We start from the raw sequence: 23,367 nt of genomic DNA, 5'->3' as shown, positions 1-23,367 counted from the left end.
GGCAGCACAGCCCAAATCGGGCATGCATGTGTGCGCCTGGTACCTTTTTCACCAGTATGGTTGGTAAGGTTGTCAGCCTTTTGGGAACTGTTCCAACACAGCTGTAGGACTTTCCGCCCTTTTCGTCTCTTTTTTCGCTTTGATAGAGAGCTTCGAACTGCAGCCTATGGGGCTGCATTAGTGTCTATGACACGGGTCCCAATGGTCCAGCTGCCTAGGTATGTACTGTTGTTCAGACCAGTTGGCCACGTGGACTCGCATGGTAGCAGTAGCTTTAGGGTGTTTTGGAGACTTTGTTCCCGAGTTGAGCAACTGCATCACTTTGGCTGCATTCTAGTTGGGAGGTGCTGCGGGTTTTTGGCAAAGCTTAGCCTTAGTTACAGCCATATTAGGTTGATGTTGCTGCAATTTTGGCGCAGCGGAAGCGTTCGAGCCCCCCCATCCTTGTAGTTTCGCAGTCTTTTACATAAGATAGCTAGTTGACTAGTCGTACTTCCCAATTGCACGACATAGTTGCCACTTTATCTTCTCACCAACAACTGTCTTTGCCGCCGCCATGATAGCAGAAATAAATAATTAAATATGTTTTTGTCATGCGTGCAATGCATGTTAAATGCATTGGAGTTAGCACTCTCCGCTATGCGTGGTTCGCCAATTGTAAAGCTTGTTAACTGTAAACACCCCAAATTTTCATCCTCATTCAGTGTCTACATTTCTTGTGTCATTGCATACCACTACATGAATTCGACATACCATTTCATTGCATTGCATAACATTGCATGTCATTGCATCCCATTTTCGAGATCCAGCACTCATGTTTTCAAAATATTTAATCCAGATTTGAGTTTTAAAACTTTTTCTTTCGAAATCAATTTCAAAACCTGGGTTTTTATTCAACATTCTGTCATTTTCCAACCCCGGGACCTTACATTTCGAAATGTTTTCTCAAAAAACAATTTGGATTCATTTTAAACTAATTTCAATTCTCAAATGAGACCCATTTAGGTGGTGTCGCTTCTGGATTCTTTTACTTGTCAAAAATCTCCAAAAATTTCAGAGTCCTAGTTGGATCAGGACTCTTTTTCTAGAGTCCAGTCGGATCAGAACTCTACTTTTCACTACCTTTTTACCTATTTTCGGAGAAAATCTTTTAAAATCTTCTGTTTTGGCCAAAATTTTAGAGTCCTAGTTGGATCAGGACTCTTCTTCAAGAGTCCAGTCGGATTAGGACTCTTCTTCAGAGTTTTAATCGGATTAGGACTCTAATCTTTTACAGTTATTTTATCTATTTTCAATCAAATCTTTCAAAATGAGTCAGAAACTTAGAGTTTCAGTCAAACAGGACTCTGTTCAGAGAGTCCTAGTTGGATCAGGACTATGATCCTGATTTCAAATTTTGAAAGAATCTTTCAAAAATCTTTTCATCTATCAAAACTATTATACTTTTATCAAAGAATTTCAAAATTCTGAGGTTTTATCCCAGAGTCCTGATCCAATCAGGACTCTACCCCAAAGTCCTGATCGAAGCAGGACTCTATCCAAAATTGATTTTCTCACTTCATTTTCACTGGTTTTCAAAAACTTTGCCCAAATTTCATCATTTGCTTATCAGAAAGCCGAAATTCTTAGAGTTCTGATGGAATCAGGACTCTTTCTCACGGTCCTAATTAGATCAGGACTCTGAACCAAAACTTCAATTTCATCCCGTTTTCACTTGTTTTTCAAAATCCTCTCATTTGATTTCTTAGAAAATCCAAAAATTGGAGAGTCCTAGTTCAATTAGAACTCTGTCCCCAGAGTCTCAGTTGAATCAGAACTCTGTTTTATTTCAATATTTGTTATTGTTTTCACTGTTTTGACAAGTTCTTTCATTTGTTTTTCAGAAAATACCAAAAAAATCTAGAGTTTCAGTCCGATCAGGACTCTGTCTCGGAGTCCTAGTCCAGTCAGTAGTCTGTTTTGAAGTATGTTTTTATTCCATTTTCATTTATTTTCATTTGTTTTAAAAAATTAGGTTATTTTATAGAGTCCAGTTAATTTAGGACTCTATTTCAGAGTTTGGTCGAGTTAGGAGTCTGACCCTGACTAGATTTTTTGACTTATTTCACCATTTTCTGATAAATTGTTTTAAAAATTCTTTCATTTGGCTTTTAAAAACCAAAATCACAGAGTCCTAAAAATCCAGGACTCTAACTCGGAGTTCCAGTTTGCTTGAGACTCTACTTTCAAAACTTTGAATTTCAACTATTAATTTTAACCCCTTTTCAACGCCATTTTCAATATTTATTTCAAATTTTCAAAACTCTGATGTGGGGTCCACTCAGTTGGAGCCATATCTAGAAGAGTTTTGACCCAGTTGGAACTCTATGCCATTTCAAAACTTTTGATTTCAAGTCTACTTTTGAATCTCTTTTCAAAAACTTCTCATTTTCAAGTTTTAAAATCATTTTTTGAAAATTCAAGTGGATCCCACTCGGGGTGGCACCACATTTGATGAAGTCAAGGTTAGACTAGGGTTAGTCATTGTCCTAGTTAGGTTAAGGGTCTAGAGGAGTCAAAATCAATTTTAAAAATACATTTTATTTAAGTTTTAAACCATTGGTTTTTAAAGGTTTTAAATTCAGGTTTTAAAAACCAAATGTGGGTCCATACTAGGTGGTGCCACATTTGGACTTTTTAGGGTTTAATTAGGTGTTAATTAAGGTTTAGTTAGAGTTCATTTACGGTTAGAAAACCACAAAAAGTCGTCCTCCCTTGGTGGTTTCAGATAGAGTTTGAAAAAATCAAAGTTAGGTATTAATTAGTCCTAATTACATGGGTTTTGAAAAACTATAAAAAGGGGTCTTTAGAGGGGCAAAAGGAGCTCTTTTTCTCTCAAATTTTTGTGGCTTCTTTCTATTCTCCAGCACCTCCACCTTACTCCATTGCAGCTGCAGCCCCAAGGTGAGTTATTTAATATTATTTTTTTATGATTTTTTAATAGATTTCACCATGGAAACTCTTGTGTTCATGGATTTAACCATGGATTTCATCCAAGAACCTCAAAATCAATTCAAGAAGATGATCTAACTCTATTACATGCTGATTTTCATGATTCTAATCCATTAGAATCATTTATTGCATTATTTTTTATATTATTAACAAATAAAACATGTGATTTACCCTTTTAATGGGTTAAATCCATGCTTTTAAAGGTAACATCAAATTCCAGCCATTGATTCCCAGTATTTTATTTATTTATTTGTTTATTCATGTTTATTACATGTTTTCTAGCATAGAAATAATTTTTATTTTACTGTTTTAGTGTTTATTTTATTGTTTTTCATTAGTTAATGCATGATTTCCTAAGTTTCTTAGATTTCTGTGTGTTTTTAGTTTAGAACAGAAAAGAGCATGCTGTTTCGGATTGAAATATTCACTGTTAATAGCTGATTTTTTTATATGTGATACATGGATATGTAAATGAACTACTGTAAAAAAATCAGAGGTTTTGGGATTCGGGAACTCTGTTAGAAAAATCAGACATCAAATCGGGTTTATAAAGCTTTAAAATCATTGTTAAAATCAAGAAGGTAACTTGCTGTGATGATATTTTTCTCATCCTATATCCGATTTGAGATCTGTAAAGTTCCATGGATTCATATTAATTATATCTATATACTGTGAAATGTTGAGATTTTTTAATATCTATTTAGTATTTTTCCTCTGACAGAAAGTGTGATTTTAAATTTAAAACTCGTTAGGGTTTACCAAAACCCTAATCAGACGTGTGTTATTCATAGATCCCAAACCACAGATCCAATTCATGATCTGTAAAAAGTGAGTAATGTTATTTTTCTGTCTACTGTTCACTGCTAAAAGTTCAGAGATTTTTTTTAAAGTTTTCCATTTATTTATGTATTTTCAATCTGAAGTAACTGTTTTAACCACTGTTAGATTTGTTAAATTTTAGTTCAGATTGCCGGATGGGTTTCTCCCTAACCGAAGATGATTTTTCCAATATGTAAATTGAGAAATCTCTGTTTTTCTTTCTAGTTTGTCTCTGTAAAAATTCAAAAGTTTTCAAGGAGGATTGACCCCTAATTAGGGTCTAACTGTGAAAATGATATGTGACCTAGGTTAAAAATAGCTTATTTTAGGTTGTTAATGCAATTTTCGGATTAAAATAATGTCAAAAAATTATTTTTGCAATTTCAATATGATTTTCGGGTTATAATAAGTGTTTGTGCCAATTTTTATGAAATTTAGAATTCATTTGATGTCTGAATTAATAAAATTGCAAAACAGGATACCTGAAAGATCCAAAAACACTGCCAAAATCATGATATTTGTGATATTTCTTGATTTTTGTGTACAAGTTCATGTTTTTAGGTTTTTTTCATGTTTATAATCATATTAAGATGTTTCATGCTTAATTTTGTGTTTATTTGACTTTATTTAAATCATAAATCTCAAATTTTTATCAAAATCTATTTCAGAAAACCCTGATTTCAAGGCCATAGTCTTGCTATCGGGGGCAATTTGGTCATTTGACCTCAATTTCGAAATTCTAAACCCTAATTTCCATATTTTTAATCATGTCACATCATATTTAGTTTGATTTATCTTCATTTGAATTTCAAAACTTGCATTTTATAAAATATCTTTCTGAAAACCCAGATTTAAAGGCCATAGTCTTGCTATCAGGGGTATTTTGGTCATTTTGACACCAATTTCGAAATTTCAAATTCCATTTTCATATTTATTCAATTTTTTTTCATATTTCATCATTTTGATTTAAGGGAATCATGGCAAAAAGGCTTATATCTAGCAAAATCTAGTAATTTCTAGATATTACTAGATAAACCTAGAAAAACCAACATATCATCACTAACAAAGTTTTCTAGTTTTGCAGAGACATTGAAGACTTTACTTTCCTTTAATTTCCTGTATTTAAATTCAATAGTGATGTAAATTAAATTAAATTTGGAATAAGAATTTAAATTTCAGCTTAGACTAGGATTGCATTACATATAGTTTAATTATGCAAATATTAAATGTCTGATGAATGTATCATTCATGCACATTTTTATCAATTCACTATGGTCTACACGAATGGCACGTGCACTAGCTCTTATGGAGTTGACAAACTTGGTGGAATTTGTATTTATGGCCATAGTCAGAATACGAATGATACCTAGATTTGTAATCTTCGTATTAGCCACATTCGGCCTACACTCTTAGGCTAACTTCAAAATGCACTGCATTTCTCAAAATTACAAAAAGATTTTCTCAATTCCTCAAAATCAAGTATTTCAAATCCATATTCATTCAATTCATGCATTTGCAAATTTCAATTTTAATTTAGAAAAATCAGTTTTCTCAAAAATTTCCTAAGTCTTATTCAAAAATCGATTTTCTCAAAATATGGATTTGCCAATGATATTTCAAGTATTTCCCAAGTTCCAAATTCGATTTTTCTAAGTTATATTTTCAATTTCAAAGTTTGAATTCAAAGAAATCAAGTTTTTCAAAGTTATTTCACATTTCTCAAAATCGATTTTCACAAAATCCTTATATTTCTTCAGAAATCGATTTTCACTTTCTCAAATACAGTATCTCAATCATGATTCACAATTTTCAAAGAGTTTATTTTCCAAATATTTTTTTTCAAATTTCAAATCAAACATCATGTTTTCAAATATGCATTTTCAGAAAATCATAGCACATGCCTGATTCTTTGTGCATTTAGAAAATAGAACATGATTTAGACAAGTTGAGCAAAGTTAAGCATACAATTGATCCTTGGTTCAATTACCCCTGGTAAAGGCACCAGGAACGGTTGAACCTCGTACCGACAGGCGAGTCTCATTCTTCGAAATTATCCCGTATTTTAAAACGGAGGCAAGTTATTTTCAAAAACTTTTTCAAAGATCAGTTTGACTCGCAAAAAGTAAAAATTTTGTGATAATAACAAGTTTGGCGACCGTGACGGGACCTGTCTTCGCCTGATCAATTGTGAGCTTAACTTAGTTCAAATTGTCAAAATCGTGTTTCATGGAATGTCAGCTTTTATTTCATGATATCATGTGAACCTAGGAGCCTAGACTCAAACCCAGATGACATGGATTGCATGTAGACTAGGTATGGTTTGGTAGGACCATATTGAGGAGAATTATTCATGCTCACATAGGCTTAGGTCTAATACAACCCTCCTCAATTTAGGTTTGATTGAAAACAATGTTTGCTTCTTCAAATTTTTCAAAATCTCTATCTCTTTAGGTTTTAGAGCCTTCTGATTTGATTGCATGTGCTCATGTTTTCAAAAACCACCCTACCTATATTGTCCCGGTCTTCACGTTGTTGGGCTCTCTTCCAGAACCATAGTTCGGGACAAAACCTCACAACTGGGACACCTATTTGGGTTAACACCCCCCTGCCACGTACCAAGGGCCATAGTCCAACGTATATCGGCAGGTGCTCAAGGATGTTGGAAAACTTGAACCTAGAACCAGAGAAATTGATTTTATGCCACGTACATCGAGCCTTGGCTTGAGTATATAGGCATAACATGATTGGACATAGATGATCAGAACCTTAGAGTTAGGATTAAGGTCCTACAGCTATTTCAAAACTTGTGCATCTAGAGTCAGCTTTTAGGGAATGTTGTATGTGCATACTTGATTGTACATAATGTGATTGAATGTTAGCTTCTTTTATTCCATTTTATTACAGTTTTCACAAGTTTTTCAAAATACTGGACGATTTTCATAAATCTCTAAATTTTTCCATCTGTTTCCATATACTGTCTGAAATTTCCTATTTTATTCAAACCCTGGATGATTTCTCCAAATTCTCCTTATTTTTCTCAAAACTCTAAGTGATTTTCCATCCTTTCGTCCTTCTGGATCTCGAATTTCCTGCTTTATTATCCTACCTGCATCTTTTTAAAAATCCTTGTATTTTCCCAAGTCTTATTCCAAATTTTCAATGTTTTTCAGTCTACCTTGATGGCATCCTGTCAACTAGATTCAGTCTTTTCTGAGTGTCACATCTCCTACGAGGTGCGACAAGGTCTTCCAGAACATCGAGTCCTCATCACCGGATCCTTCTTTCCCTGGTGGTACTATTCATGGTTCAAGAACTTCTCTGGTATGTTTCCGGACCACTTGGACGATTGTGGATTGGAACTGGCATCTGTAGTAGGAAAGCAGACAGTTAACAACAATTTGATCCACGCACTGGTGGAGCGATGAAATCCAAGCGCTAGTACCTTCTGGTTCCCATGGGGGAAAATGACTTTATTGATGGACGAATTCTCGGAGATTATGGGATTACCTGAACCAGTTGGTCACCCTGGAGATCCACTGGAGAAACAATTTTTTATCAATGTCAAGGGTCTGGATCCCCGAGATGCTTTAGCTCGCATGACAGGACGCAAGTCTTGGCCATTGATCGAGGAGAATGGAAACAAATATGTGGACCTGCTCGAAATCTACATACAGTATGGGGCATTTGTGGAAGTCAGTTCTTTATCTCGAACAGCCCGAGAGAGAATCCAACATGCGATGGTCTTATGCACTGTGGGATTCACTCTCTTTCCAGATGAACGAAATTACATAGATATCAGGATAGTTCAACTTCTGCGAAGGTGGGGAAGTCGACAGACCAGCCGCCTCTCCATAGCCATGGATGCACTTGCTTTTCTATACCGAGGGTTAACCCGTTTCACACTCGGAGAATCAATTCTAGTCGAAGGGTGCACCTACGCATTGCAATTTTGGTTCCTCCGGCATGTGCCAGCCCGAGCCAGCTCATTCAGATATAATGGTGAAAAGCTTCTTCCAGTTGCTCGATACCGATTCTTGATCGATAACCTTCGGGAGGAAGAGGTCGTATGAGACTACTTTGATCGTCAGGAATCACCTCCCAGATATACTTATGCATATGGCAAGTGATTCAGGCTACTTGGCCCCTTCTTCTGCACATACTACCATCCAGAGCGGTGTGTCAGGCAGTTCTCTCAGAGACAGAAGCGCATAGAAATTCGTCTACTATCAGGGATCTTGCCAGACTTCGATCTCACATCAGATCAGTGGTCCGGAGTATACCATTCTGCCAGACATGGCTGGGATTCTTTTGTTACTCTCACTATTTTTCCTGGTCCTCGAGTGTCCTCTGATTATCAGGAGTGGTGGAAAATTGTCTGTCCCCCTCCCCTTTGTCAAGTTTATTATTAACAAAATCATGTTTTTCCTTTCTTCAATAAAATTCCTTTAAATTTCATTCTATCTTGGTTTGACGGCCTCGCCTAGGTAACAAGGCATATTTTTCAGTTGTTTATTTTTGCAAAGGAATGACAACGCAATTGTCGTAATTCCAACGACGACTAGATCCCTAGTAATGGGATATTTCTCTAATTGTCTGCCAAAATTCTCAACAAACATTATCCTCCAACCAAATTTTTTTCAAAATCCTAAACCATCAGTTCTACCTTGCAGAGAGCATTAGTGACATTCAAGAGAACATTTTGTGATACTCAATGGTTCAGACAAGGTCCGGAAAGAAAACTGCCTCAGTCGAAGGTATTGCATATCCAACAGCTTCAGAAGAAGAAATTGACTCACCTCGATCAATCCAAAATCAGAATCAGCAAGAGGATAATGGCATCAATCTCCAAATGTATGTCATGTTCAAAGAGATGATGACCAAAATGCTGACAGAACAAGCCGAAGCTAGTACAGAAAAGATCCAAGTCAAGCAGAAGGCAAAAGGTCAGGCAGTCAAGAAAATTCTGAAGCTATCCAAGAAACATATCCAACAGGAAGATACATCTGATGAATCAGGATCGGTAGGTGACACTGATGAAGAGTATGAAGTTCAACAAGCACTTCAAAGATCCTCTCATAGACAAGGGACAACCTATAAATTGAAAAATCAAGCAATGGATGATCCAGTCTAAATACAACTGAAGGAAATGGCCAAGATGATTAAAGATTTGCAAGCTCATGACAAGGGAAAGAAGGTCTTCACGAGTAAAGACCTCTACAAAAGCATCACCCCCATCAGGAATAATCAAGATTCAAAAAAGAAGACGAATCCCGCCTTCTTTGTCAATACCAAACACGATGGGTGCAAAGATAACAAAGGCAATCATACAAGTCAGAAAGAGAAATCTTTAAAGCAGAGTGGAAAATTGAATCAACAGAAAGAAAAGATAAAGCGGGACTGCTGGGATTGCGATCGCCAGTTTACTCCTCTCGAGCAGTCTCTCGATGAAATCCTTGAATATATGTTGGCCGAGGAATTGGTAAAGCTTCTAAGAGTCACAAATCCTCCTACAGTCATGGGAAGATTAACAGACCAGTTCTGCAAATTTCATAGGGCGGTAGGGCATGATACCGACCACTGTCTCGTCTTCAAGAACATTGTCCAAGATCATATCGACAAGAATTTCTTCGTTGAGAATAAGAAAGAATACCAGTCGACTGTCTTACCCAAGTCTCAGCAGAAATCAAGCACTCGACAAGAGGTGCGGCGTGATGATCCAAACCAGGATCGCAAGATGGCCCCATTGGATCAAATATTTGAGACTTTTCTGGAATACATGCTGGCAAAAGATACAGTCAGATCTATGAAGACTCACTTCACTCTTTCTGCCAATGATAGCAAAAACAACAAGAATAATCATGATCACTATTCAGAGGGATCTAAGGGCCAAAAAGGAAAGTTCTCCAACAATGATAGGCCTCTTCAATCTAGTCCTCAGCATAAAGAAAAAGATCAAGAAAAGCCAAAGCACAAGGATTGGAGTACGGATCGAAAGTTCACCCCTCTGGACCAAACGCTAGAGAGTGTTCTGAAATACATGCTCGCAAAAGATATGATCTGTTTACCTAAAGCAGCTGATCCCGCAACAATCATGGGCAGATTCAAAGAAAGATTTTGCAAATTTCATCGGGCAGTAGGACATGACACTGAGAATTGTTTCGCCCTAAAGAATATCATTCAAGATTGCATCAACAAGAATATCCCTATTGGAGATGAGGAAAATACCAGTTGACCATCCTGATCAAATTTTCCAAGAAACTGACAGCGTCAAGGCTATGTCATCTTTAATCAATACAGTCCCAGTTTTCTTACCAACTTGTTATTTCTTTTCAATAATTGAATAAATTATCCATTTTTCTCATAGACTTGATGTCACCTTTCACTCTCCTTCTCTGCAAAATGTTCTTTCATGAGGAATGACCTCTTCTGAGTCTCCTCTGAATCAATCAAAAGTCAGAAAGCATTCTTCAAATATCAACTACTTATCCTTTCATCCAAACTCTCACTCCCCAGTTATACTGGGGCATTATTTTGAAAATTGGCTTCAAAACTTTCTGTATGCAGGCAGGATCAAACAAATCTCTCATTTTGCACGCATGTGCACCCATTTACATTCATTTGCATTTGCATGCATTCACCTGCATTCATCTGCATCAATTTGCATTTGCATCGAAATACCCATTCAGGGTAAGGGATAAATCCTGAGGCTCCGACAGTTGTCCAAGTCATCGTGAGGGTGAAGACCAAAAATCTTCTATCAGAATCAATTGATAACTTTTCAAAATCCAGTGTTCGTGCTGGTAATTTTTCAAAAACCAGTGTTCGTGCTGGTAATTCTCCAAAACCCAGTGTTCGTGCTGGTAATTTTTCAAAAACCAGTGTTCGTGCTGGTAATTTTCCAAAATCCAGTGTTCGTGTTGGTAATTCTCTAAAACCCAGTGTTCATGCTGGTAATTTTCCAAAATCCAGTGTTCGTGCTGGTAAATTTTTCTTAAAAATCCAGTGCTCGTACTGGCAATCTTTTTAAAATCCAGTGCTCGTACTAGTAATCTTCCAAAATCCAGTGCTCATGCTGGTAATCTTCCAAAATCCAGTGCTCGTACTGGTAATCTTCCAAAATCTAGTGCTCGTACTGGTAATCTTCCAAAACCCAGTATTCATACTGGTAATTTTTCAAAACCTAATGCTTGTACAGTTTCAAAATCCGGTGTTCGCACTGGTACACTTTAAAATTCAATGTCCACATTGATCCAGTTTTCCTTCGAGATTCGAGTTCTGACTCGAATTTTCTTTTCTTCTAGTTAATCCAGTTTTCCTCCGAGATTTGAGTTCCGACTCGAATTTCCTTTCCTTCTAACCGGTTTAGTTTTCCTTCGGGATTTGAGTTCCAACTCGAATCTTCTTTCCTTCTAGTTGATCTAGTTTTCCTCCGGGATCCGAGTTCTGACTCAAATTTCCTTTCCTTCTAACCGGTTTAGTTTTCCTTCGGGATTCGAGTTCCGACTCGAATCTTCTTTCCTTCTAGTTGATCTAGTTTTCCTCCGGGATTCGAGTTCCGACTCGAATTTCCTTTCCTTCTAACCGGTTTAGTTTTCCTTCGGGATTCGAGTTCCGACTCGAATCTTCTTTCCTTCTAGTTGATATAGTTTTCCTCCGGGATTCGAGTTCCGACTCGAATTTCCTTTCCTTCTAATCGGTTTAGTTTTCCTTCGGGATTTGAGTTCCGACTCGAATATTCTTTTCTTCTAGTTAATCTAGTTTTCTTCCGAAATTCGGGTTCCGACTCGAATTTCTTTTCTTTCCGCAATGGACCTAGTTTTCCTTCGAAGATTCGGGTTCCGACCCAAGTTTTCTTTTCCTTCAGAGTTGGTCTAGAAAATTAGAGTTCCGACTTGAATTTTCTTCCAAATCCAATCCGCCTAGCTTTCCTTTAAAAGTTTGAACTTCTACTCAAACTATCCTGCGAGTTGGTCTAGAAGATCCGAGTTCCGACTCAAATTTTCTTTCGAAATCCAATCCATCTAGTTTCCTTGAAGAGTTGAATTCTGATTCGAATCTTCCCTCAAAAACCCAGTTTAGCACCTGGTTCATTCAAAGCTCACAAGTTGAACTCTTCCTTCTTAAACTGTGATCCTCAGGTTAAATCCCTAGGGAATTGATAGTTCGTAGGCTGAATCCCTACAGAACCCATGTCGTTCCCAGTGAACCAATGTCATTCTCAATTGAACCAATGTTGTTCTTAGGCTGAATATCTATCGAACCCATGTCGTTCTCAGTGAACCAATGTCATTCTCAATTGAACCAATGTCGTTCTTAGGCTGAATACCTATCGAACCCATGTCGTTCCAGTGAACCAATGTCATTCTTGATTGAACCAATGTCGTTCTTAGGCTAAATCCCTATTGAACCCATGTCATTCCCAGTGAACCAATGTCGTTCTCAATTGAACCAATGTCGTTCTTAGGCTGAATCCCTATTGAACCCATGTCGTTCCCAGTGAACCAATGTCGTTCTCAATTGAACCAATGTCGTTCTTAGGCTAAATCCCTATTGAACCCATGTCGTTCCCAGTAAACCAATTCATAATTTTGACCTCCAGGTCATCCAATTTCCAATTTCAAAATTTCAAACTTCAAATTTCCAATTTCCAATTTCCAATTTCGACCTTTAGGTCAATCAATTTCCAATTTCGAATTTCAAATTTTCAAATTTCCAAATGTCCAACTTCTAATTTCAAATACCAAATTTCAAATTTCCAATTTCAACCTTTAGGTCAATCAATTCCCAATTTCCGAATATCAATTTCCAAATTCCAAACTTCCAATTTCTAATTTCTAATTTCAAATATCAAAATTCAAGTTTCAAAATTCCAACTTCCAAATTTCGACCTTTTGGTCACTCAATACCAATTTCAATAATTTTCTCTTGCGAGAGACCCTTTGTATAGGGAGAGTTCGAGGGACCTCGTTCTTTTTGCATGCTATCCAATTCGTTCACTTAGCCCCTTTTCAGGGAGAGTTTGAAGGGACCCGTGTCTTTGTGAACCGTTTGCAAAACAAAACTCCAATTTCATACAAGGAACCCTTAGTTCAGGGAGAGCTTCGACGGAAGTTCGCCTTCCTTGTGACCACAATGTTGTACTAGTCCATTTCATCGTGAAGGACCCTCTTTTCAGGGAGAGTGTGATGAACTCGCTTCTTCATGACCAATTCACTGACCTCACCAATACCGGCCCCCTTTCCATAAGAGAAGCCTAATGTTAGGAAGTTTTGATGAAAGCTTAATTTCTCTTCGAAAGTTCGTTTTGCAAACACCTTCTCTTCAGGGAAGAGAGGAGTAATTTCTAATTCCAATTTCTAAATCATCTCCTTTGGGGAAAGGAGAAGAGAATTCCTGTCATAGATGTGTTGTGTTGTGCCTCAAATGCTCGCTTTCACAAAGGATTTCAAGAAAATTTTGCCAATTTGTCATCAAATATTTGTTGATTTAAAAAATATTTATTGCACAAAATTATTACCTCAGAATACCCTCAGTATTACTTCCGAAAGGACAAAGATTTTGCGAAAAAGGATTCAAAGTTCGAAATCTTTCTATTGGCCAACCAAAAGGATGAAGAATAAATCCGCGATACGGCCAACAAAGAATATTCAAGGTTGTTGCAAAGCCATGAGTGATTGATATTGATCGCAGTCAATGGCACATTTTTAAAGACCATTCTTAAAAAATAAAGCAGTCGAAATATCCTGGGTGACACAGAAAAATCCACTCATTCTCCATATCTCCTCAATCACCTAAGCTGCAATTAAATATCTGCAAAAGTGATCTCTCAATTGTCGTCAAGATGAAGGCGAATTGAGCGAGTCGACCCCCGGGGCCAAAGAAGATTTGGATAATCTCCAAGATGACGGAGTTTGTGACGGATCCTTCCAGGGAAAGTTCAGATCACCGTCGAAATGAAGGCGAGTGTGATGAGCCTACCGACAAACCCTAAAAGATAGTTAATTTTTGCTATCACCAAGAGATTTCCATCCAAAGAGCCAATAACCGTCAATATAATCCCTGAGAGAAAAGAAGGATCAGAACATCTCTGAGATGAAGGAGTTTGTGACATACCCTTCCCAAAAAAAAAAAAGAGAGAGAGAGAGAGAGAGAAAAGGACATCTCCAAAATGAAGGATGATGTAATAAAATCCCCAAAAGCCTAAGAGAGCTCCAATTCTGTCGAAAAAAAAAGAGTACAGACAGAAAGACCATTTTGAGAAAAGAATCCCAGGATATCAGACTGCCGAATCTATCAAGAATCTTCTTTAATTTTGTGAAATTCTATTATCAATATTATTTCACCAATGATTTTCGCAATATCAAGAATACTTTCTTTTTTGTTCATATCAAGGAAATTGATAGCTTCCTTGGAAGAAATCCAATTGCAAGCAATTTGAATTTAAATCTTAATTCTACAGAGTTAAGCCCAGTCGGAGGTAATATTTCAGGTAGAAAAGAGGGAATATTTTCAAAACAATATGCATCATTTTCAATTATTTTGAATCACCAATAATTTTCAACATTTTGACAATATTTTCTAGCTATCCTGGCATGAATCGAGAGCTTGAGGTTCATCTTTAGCGCATCTTGACACCATCCCTTTTAGGACTTGATAACGGGAGTTTTCAAGATTCCATCCCTTCTTTGGTATAATCTGAGCGCACAGGCTCTCAGATTCGCACACTTCCCTATGTCCCCACTGTCCCACCATAAACAGTCGAATTTCGGCTTGAGGATTAAGCCACCAATTCCAGCAAAAGGCAATTTCAAAAGTTACTTAGTCTCAACAATGAGGCGCCCAAAATCAAATCACTTTTCAAACTTTAGGGACCCCAATTCCATCCTTTTGCAAAACCCCTGTCGGATTTATTGTGCAAAATCTGAAGGTTCCATCAGGGTCTCTTCTTTCAAGGATTCCGTTCATTTTCTACCCGATCAGGATAAGGGTATAAACCTGAGCCTCCTTTGATGAGGTATTTCATTTCCCGGTCAGGATAAAGGTACAAACCTGAGCTTCATTTTGATGAGGTATTTCATTTCTCGGTCAGGTTAAGGGTCAAACCTGAGCTTCGTTTCTACATGAGGTATTTTTTGTCCCATCCAGGTTAAGAGCAAAACCTGAATCTCACTTCCTTTTGAAATAAAATTTTCATCTTATTCTCCATTTCATATCTATCATCATCACTTGGATTAATTCCTTCGTACCCAATCAGATTCATCTAACTGGGACATTTTTATAGTCTGAATTTGGTGTGTTTTCTCTGCCACTAAGCTCAGCCCTATACCGGCTTAGTAGCAAAGAGGGACATCTGTAAACACCCCAAATTTTCATCCTCGTTCAGTGTCTACATTTCTTGTGACATTGCATACCACTGCATGAATTCAACATACCATTTCATTGCATTGCATGTCATTGCATCCCATTTTCGAGATCCAACACTCATGTTTTCAAAATATTTAATCCAGATTTGAGTTTTAAAACTTTTCCTTTCGAAATCAATTTCAAAACTTGTGTTTTCATTCAACATTCTGTCATTTTCCAACCCCGGGACCTTACATTTCGAAATATTTTCTCAGAAAACAATCTGGATTCATTTTAAACTAAATTTTCAACTGATTTCAATTCTCAGATGAGACCCATTTAGGTGGTGTCGCTTCTGGATTCCTTTACTTGTCAAAAATTTCAGAGTCCTAGTTGGATCAGGACTCTTTTTCCAGAGTCCAGTCGGATCATAACTCTACTTTTCACTACCTTTTTACCTATTTTCGTAGAAAATCTTCTGTTTTGGCCAAAATTTTAGAGTCCTAGTTGGATCAGGACTCTTCTTCAAGAGTCCAGTCAGAACATGACTCTTCTTCAGAGTTTTAATCAGATTAGGACTCTAATCTTTTACAGCTATTTTATCTATTTTCAATCAAATCTTTCAAAATGAGTCAGAAACTTAGAGTTTCAGTCAAAACAGGACTCTGTTCACAGAGTCCTAGTTGGATCAGGACTCTGATCCTGATTTCAAATTTTGAAAGAATCTTTCAAAAATCTTTTTATCTATCAAAACTATTATACTTTTATCAAAGAATTTCAAAATTCTGAGGTTTTATCCCAGAGTCCTGATCCAATCAGGACTCTACCCCAGAGTCCTGATCGAAGCAGGACTCTATCCAAAATTGATTTTCTCACTTCATTTTCACTGGTTTTGAAAAGCTTTGCCCAAATTTCATCATTTGTTTATCAGAAAGCCAAAATTCTTAGAGTTCTGATCGAATCAGGACTCTTTCTCAGGGTCCTAATTAGATCAGGACTCTGAACCAAAACTTCAATTTCATTTTGTTTTCACTTGTTTTTCAAAATCCTCTCATTTGATTTCTTAGAAACTCTAAAAATTGGAGAGTCTTAGTTCAATTAGGACTCTGTCCCCAGAGTCTCAGTTGAAGCAGAACTCTGTTTTATTTCAATATTTGTTATTGTTTTCACTGTTTTGACAAGTTCTTTCATTTGTTTTTTAGAAAATACCAAAAAAATCTAGAGTTTTAGTCCGATCAAGACTCTGTCCCGGAGTCCTAGTCCAGTCAGGAGTCTGTTTTGAAGTATGTTTTTATTCCATTTTCATTTATTTTCAAAAATTGGGTCATTTTGTAGAGTCCAGTTAATTCAGGACTCTATTTCAGAGTTCGGTCGAGTTAGGAGTCTGACCCTGACTAGATTTTTTGACTTATTTCACCATTTTCTGATAAATTCTTTTAAAAATTCTTTCATTTGGCTTTTAAAAACCAAAATCACAGAGTCCTAAAAATCCAGGAATCTAACTCGGAGTTCCAGTTTGCTTGAGACTCTACTTTCAAAACTTTGAATTTCAACTATTGATTTTAACCCCTTTTCAAAGCCATTTTCAATATTTATTTCAAATTTTCAAAACTCTGATGTGGGGTCCACTCAGTTGGAGCCATATCCAGAGGAGTTCTGACTCAGTTGGAACTCTATTCCATTTCAAAGCTTTTGATTTCAAGTCTACTTTTGAATCTCTTTTCAAAAATCTCTCATTTTCAAGTTTTAAAATCATTTTTTGAAAATTCAAGTGGAGCCCACTCGGGGTGGCGCCACATTTGAAAAAGTCAAGGTTAGACTAGGGTTAGTCATTGTCCTAGTTAGGTTAAGGGTTTAGAGGAGTCAAAATCAATTTTAAAAATCCATTTTATTTAAGTTTTAAACCATTGGTTTTTAAAGGTTTTAAATTCAGGTTTTAAAAACCAAATGTGGGTCCATACTAGGTGGTGCCACATTTGGACTTTTTAGGGTTTAATTAGGTGTTAATTAAGGTTTAGTTAGAGTTCATTTATGGTTAGAAAACCACAAAAAATCATCCTCCCTTGGTGGTTTTCGATAGAGTTTGAAAAAGTCAAAGTTAGGTATTAATTAGTCCTAATTACATGGGTTTTGAAAAACTATAAAAAGGGGTCTTTAGAGGGGCAAAAGGAGCTCTTTTTCTCTCAAATTTTCGTGGCTTCTCTCTCCTCTCCAGCACCTCCACCTTTCTCCATTGCAGCTGGAGCACCAAGGTGAGTTATTTAATATTATTTTATTAGTATTTTTATTAGTTTTTTTATGATTTTTCAATAGATTTCACCATGGAAACTCTTGTGTTAATGGATTTAACCATGGATTTCATCCAAGAACCCCAAAATCAATTCAAGAAGAAGATCTAACTCTATTACATGCTGTTTTTCATGATTCTAATCCATTAGAATCGTTTATTGCATTATTTTTTATATTATTAACCAATAAAAGATGTGATTTGCCCTTTTAATGGGTTAAATCCATGCTTTTAAAGGTAACATCAAATTCCAGCCATTGATTCACTGTATTTTATTTATTTATTTATTTATTCATGTTTGTTACACGTTTTCCAGTATAGAAATAATTTTTATTTTACTATTTTAGTGTTTATTTTATTGTGTTTCATTAGTTAATGCATGATTTTCTAAGTTTCTTAGATTTCTGTGTGTTTTTAGTTTAGAACAGAAAAGATCATGCTGTTTCGGATTGAAATATTCACTGTTAATTTCTTATTTTTTTATATGTGATACATAGATATGTAGATGAACTACTGTAAAAAAATCAAAGGCTTTGGGATTCGGGAACCCTGTTAGAAAAATCAGACATCAAATCGGGTTTATAAAGCTTTAAAATCATTGTTAAAATCAGAAAGGTAACTTGTTGTGATGATATTTTTCTCATACTATATCCGATTTGAGATCTGTAACATTCCATGGATTCATATTAATTAGATATATCTACTGTAAAATTTTGAGATTTTTTGATATCTGTTTAGTATTTTTCCTCTGACAGAAAGTGTGATTTTAAATTTAAAACTCGTTAGGGTTTACCAAAACCCTAATCAGACGTGTGTTATTCATAGATCCCAAACCATAGATCCAATTCATGATCTGTAAAAAGTGAGTATTGTTATTTTTATGTCTACTGTTGATTGCTAAAATTTCAAAGATTTATAATTAAGTTTGACATTTATTTCTGTATTTTCAATCTGAAGTAGCTGTTTTAACCCCTGTTAGATTTGTTAAATTTTAGTTCCGATTGCCGGAAAGGTTTCTCCCTAACCAGAGATGCTTTTTCCGATCTGTAAATTGCGAAATCTCTATTTTTTTCCTAGTTTGTCTCTGTAAAAGATCAGAAGTTTTCATGGATCATTGACCCCTAATTCGGGTCTAACTTTGAAAATGATATGTGACCTAGGTTAAAAATAGCTTATTTTAGGTTGTTAATGCAATTTTTGGATTAAAATAATGTCAAAAAATTATTTTTGCAATTACAATCTGATTTTAGGGTTATAATAAGTGTCTGTGCCAATTTTTTTGAAATTTAAAATTCATTTGATGTCTGAATTAATAAAATTGCAAAACAGGATACCTGAAAGATCCAAAAACACTGCCAAAATCATGATATTTGTGATATTTCTTGATTTTTGTGTACAAGTTCATGTTTTTAGGGTTTTTTCATGTTTAGAATCATATTAAGATGTTTCATGCTTAATTTTGTATTTATTTGACTTTATTTAAATCATAAATCTCAAATTTTTATCAAAATCTATTTCAGAAAACCCTGATTTCAAGGCCATAGTCTTGCTATCGGGGGCAATTTGGTCATTTGACTTCAATTTCGAAATTCTAAACCCTAATTTCCATATTTTTAATCATGTCACATCATATTTAGTTTGATTTATCTTCATTTGAATTTCAAAACTTGCATTTTATAAAATATCTTTCTGAAAACCCTGATTTGAAGGCCATAGTCTTGCTATCAGGGGTATTTTGGTTATTTTGACCCCAATTTCGAAATTTCAAATTCCATTTTCATATTTATTCATTTTTATTTCATATTTCATCATTTTGATTTAAGGGAATCATGGCAAAAAGGCTTATATCTTGCAAAATCCAGTAATTTCTAGATATTATTGGATAAACCTAGAAAAGCCAACATATCATCACTAACAAAGTTTTCTAGTTTTTCAGAGACATTGAAGACTTTACTTTCCTTTAATTTCCTGTATTTAAATTCAATAGTGATGTAAATTAAATTAAATTTGGAATAAGAATTTAAATTTCAGCTTAGACTAGGATTGCATTGCATATAGTTTAATTCTGCAAATATTAAATGTCTGATGAATGTATCATTCATGCACATTTTTATCAATTCACTATGGTCTACATGAATGACACGTGCACTATCTCTTATGGAGTTGACAAACTTGGTGGAATTTGTATTTATGGCCATAGTCAGAATACGAATGATACCCAAATTTGTAATCTTCTTATTAGCCACATTCAGCCTACACTCTTAGGCTAACTTCAAAATGCACTTCATTTCTCAAAAATACAAAAAGATTTTCTCAATTCCTCAAAATCAAGTATTTCAAATCCATATTCATTCAATTCATGCATTTGCAAATTTCAATTTTAATTCAAAAAAATCAGTTTTCTCAAAAAGTTCCTAAGTCTTATTCAAAAATCGATTTTCTCAAAATATGGATTTGCCAATGATATTTCAAGTATTTCCCAATTTTCAAATTCGATTTTTCTAAGTTATATTTTCAATTTCAAAGTTTGAATTCAAAGAAATCAAGTTTTCCAAAGTTATTTCACATTTCTCAAAATCGATTTTCACAAAATCCTTATATTTCTTCAGAAATCGATTTTCACTTTCTCAAATACCGTATCTCAATCATGATTCACGATTTTCAAAGAGTTTATTTTCCAAATATTTTTTTCAAATTTCAAATCAAACATCATGTTTTCAAATATGCATTTTCAGAAAATCATAGCACATGCCTGATTCTTTGTGCATTTAGGAAATAGAACATGATTTAGACAAGTTGAGCAAAGTTAAGCGTACAATTGATCCTTGGTTCAATTACCCCTGGTAAAGGCGTCAGGAATGGTTGAACCTCGTACCGACAGGCGAGTCTCATTCTTCGGAATTGTCCCGCATTTTAAAACGGAGGCGAGTTATTTTCAAAAACTTTTTCAAATGTCAGTTTGACTCGCAAAAAGTAAAAATTTTGTGATGATAACATTAACGCTTGTGTATAATGTGATTCAGTGTAAACCTAGGAAAACTGTGTGCTTATTGGCTTGCGCGAGACTAATTTATCTGAATGCTTTGGTTTGATGATTCAAACACTTTGTCTTCACCTAAGTGATCATGACACTTGGCACTTGGCACTTGGCACATTCTCCGATGTACATGTCCCTTGTTGTATAGTTATGGGATTCGCAAAATTTAAGTGTTTGAACGACGATACCTCCTGTATCCATGTCATAGAACTCTTTGGTGAGTTTCTCGGGCTGTAGACCCACTTTGCGAGACGAGCTCGCTTATGTTTAAGATGCATGTTTTGTATGCTTGTGCACGCCACTTGATTTGTTCGAGAGCTGCCTTACCATGGCCAAATGTTTCTAACTGTCTCATCGTGAGGCATGTTGCTCTGAAATGTTTAATTAGCTTGTTCATGTACTTGTCATATTCTGCTCGTGCGTGACTACTCTCACTAGTGATTTACTCGCTTAGTTCAAGCTATTGCATTGAATTATGATGCATTGAGCAAATCATGGTAGAATGTCTCTCCATGGCTCGTGTTTCCCCATTTTGTGTATCTACTCCTTTTCTCGTTTTGTAGTATAATTGGAAATGTCTTCATGGTTGTTTGTGTTTCCCTTTGATTCAACGCATCTTGTTTATCGTTTTGCAAAGGAGGTTCGGTTGGCAAGGAGACCATGAACAGCCCCCACGCCATGCAGTTCACTCTTTTGAGACAACTCCCGTTGGATAAGCTGTTGGCCTGGGCTAGTTGGGTCGAGCCTAGGTAGAAATGCACCATCTTTTCTTTTTCCTCTCCGTGTTGTTTGCCTTCTATCCTCCATTTGGCCATATGTCGCTTTGGGCCACGATTTTTCTTTCAGCCGGATTGGTCCAGACTGCTGGATGTGTCCAGCGGTGCTTGACCCAGTTTGATCCCCCGTGAGGGCGCCCTTATCTCTCCCCTTTTTGGGTTTTGTTTGAGCCTTAGCCGAACCCACCAGCTCGGGCTGGTGTGGGGTCGGTTCCCAGCCTTGGCCTGACATGGTCTGGACCGAATGCGGTCCAGACTTGTCAAAGGCCTGCACCGGGTTGCTCAGCCCGTATGGGTGTTAGCCCTTCGCGCGCCACCAGCTTGGACGTTCCGACCTTGCTGCAACTACAGCGGTTCGACTGCAGCTGGGCCTGCACCCCCTTTTCCCTACAGTGTTGGCTGAGCCCAGCGTGGGTCTGGATGCACGGTCCAGACCATGCTCATTCGTGTGCACACCTCTTGGTCTGGACCAATCGGACCAGACTTGGACCGATTTTTGGGGCTGAGCCCCATCCAATCTGGACGCCCAGTCGAGACCTGGGCTGTCTTACGTTTGATGCCGACCCATGTCGGCGTCATTCCCCGGACCAGCCCCTACACAGTCCTAACGTTTGGCTCTTGCGGTTTGCGAGACAGCATAGTTGTTGTTCGCCTTCTTCCGTTCGGTTCCCGCACCGTATGACAGCATAATGTACTGTCTTCTGCTGTTTCAGCAGTGTTGCCCACCTTTGGGCCTGCTGCGTGTGCATGGTGCCCCATGGCACCGTATGGCCGACTTTGATGTGAGACCGTTTGGACCGACTCTCGCCCCCGCACCCGATTGTTACCGCATTATTGTCGAGCTCGCTGTCATCCCTTTTTTAGGGTGGCAGCTGATATATATATAATATATATATATATATATATATATATATATATATATATATATATATATATATATATATATATATATATATATATATATATATATATATATATATTCTTTTTGTCACACCTTTGAGCATCATTAGTGAGCCTTCAGGCTGCAGCCTATAGGGCTGTAAGGACACACGTAGCACGGGGTCCAATACCCCAATCACTTTACGGTTATGACTCGTCGCAACGAATAGTGCACGCCATCCAAAAGCAAACTTATGTATATTCAGTTACGGATGCATAAAGTAATGTTGAATTCATCGTCATGGTGCGATGGACTCCCACTCGTGTACGTGTGTTCGCTTTGCGATAGAACGCAATTTTTGTGCTAATGGCACCCAATCAAAGGCTTCCAAATAAAAAAGGGTTTTTGCGTAGTTAAGGAACCATTGGCTTATGTCGATTAAAAAATATAGCGTTGGCAATCCCCTTGCCATACGTATTTGTCATTATGACACTCTGTTTAATGCCTTTCGTAAATTAAGGTTTTTACGATAGTAAGAAGCTGATAGCACTCCTCTTGCCATACATGGCATGGCCCAAACTACGTGTTTATATACACAATCATCACAAGTTAATGTTGCAAGATATCGTAACAAATTACGTAATATATTGATAAACCCATCAATATGGGTAATGTAAATGCATATCCCTGTACATGTGTTTGTTTTGCTTAGAATGCGAATTATTGCAGTTGATGCCTTCTTGAATACCTTCAAAATAAGGTTTTACTTATTTATGAAACTCATGGCGTATATCATCGAGTTAATGTAATTATCATATTCGTTATAATCGAATGAATGATTCAGGTTGACATGGTTAGTGCATGTCTTCTCTTAGTATGAAGGGAGTTTGAGGCACTTATGGATAGTCGCAGTCTTATGAGACTTATGCGACAATTAGAACTCCTTGGCGAGTCCTGTTGCGGGAAATGGCCCCACTTAGCGAGATGAGCTTGCTTATGGTTGAAAAACATGGTTTAAGAGCCTTGGCACAACTTGTGAGTCACGCTTTACCGTGACAAATGCTTCTAACTGTCTCATCATAACGTGAAATGTTTGTATAGTCGCTTGACTAGTTCTCGCACTTATGACACGATGCACATACATGTCCACCTATATCTGTACACAGTTCATGATGTTACATCAATAATTTTATGTTCCGTGATGCATACCTCTTCTTGTTGCCACGACCATCAT

This window comes from Nuphar pumila, chromosome 10, assembly GCF_984573655.1.
Source record: "Nuphar pumila chromosome 10, dmNupPumi1.hap1.1, whole genome shotgun sequence".
Taxonomy (NCBI): Eukaryota; Viridiplantae; Streptophyta; class Magnoliopsida; order Nymphaeales; family Nymphaeaceae; genus Nuphar; species Nuphar pumila.
Note: the sequence above shows the minus strand (reverse complement) of the source record.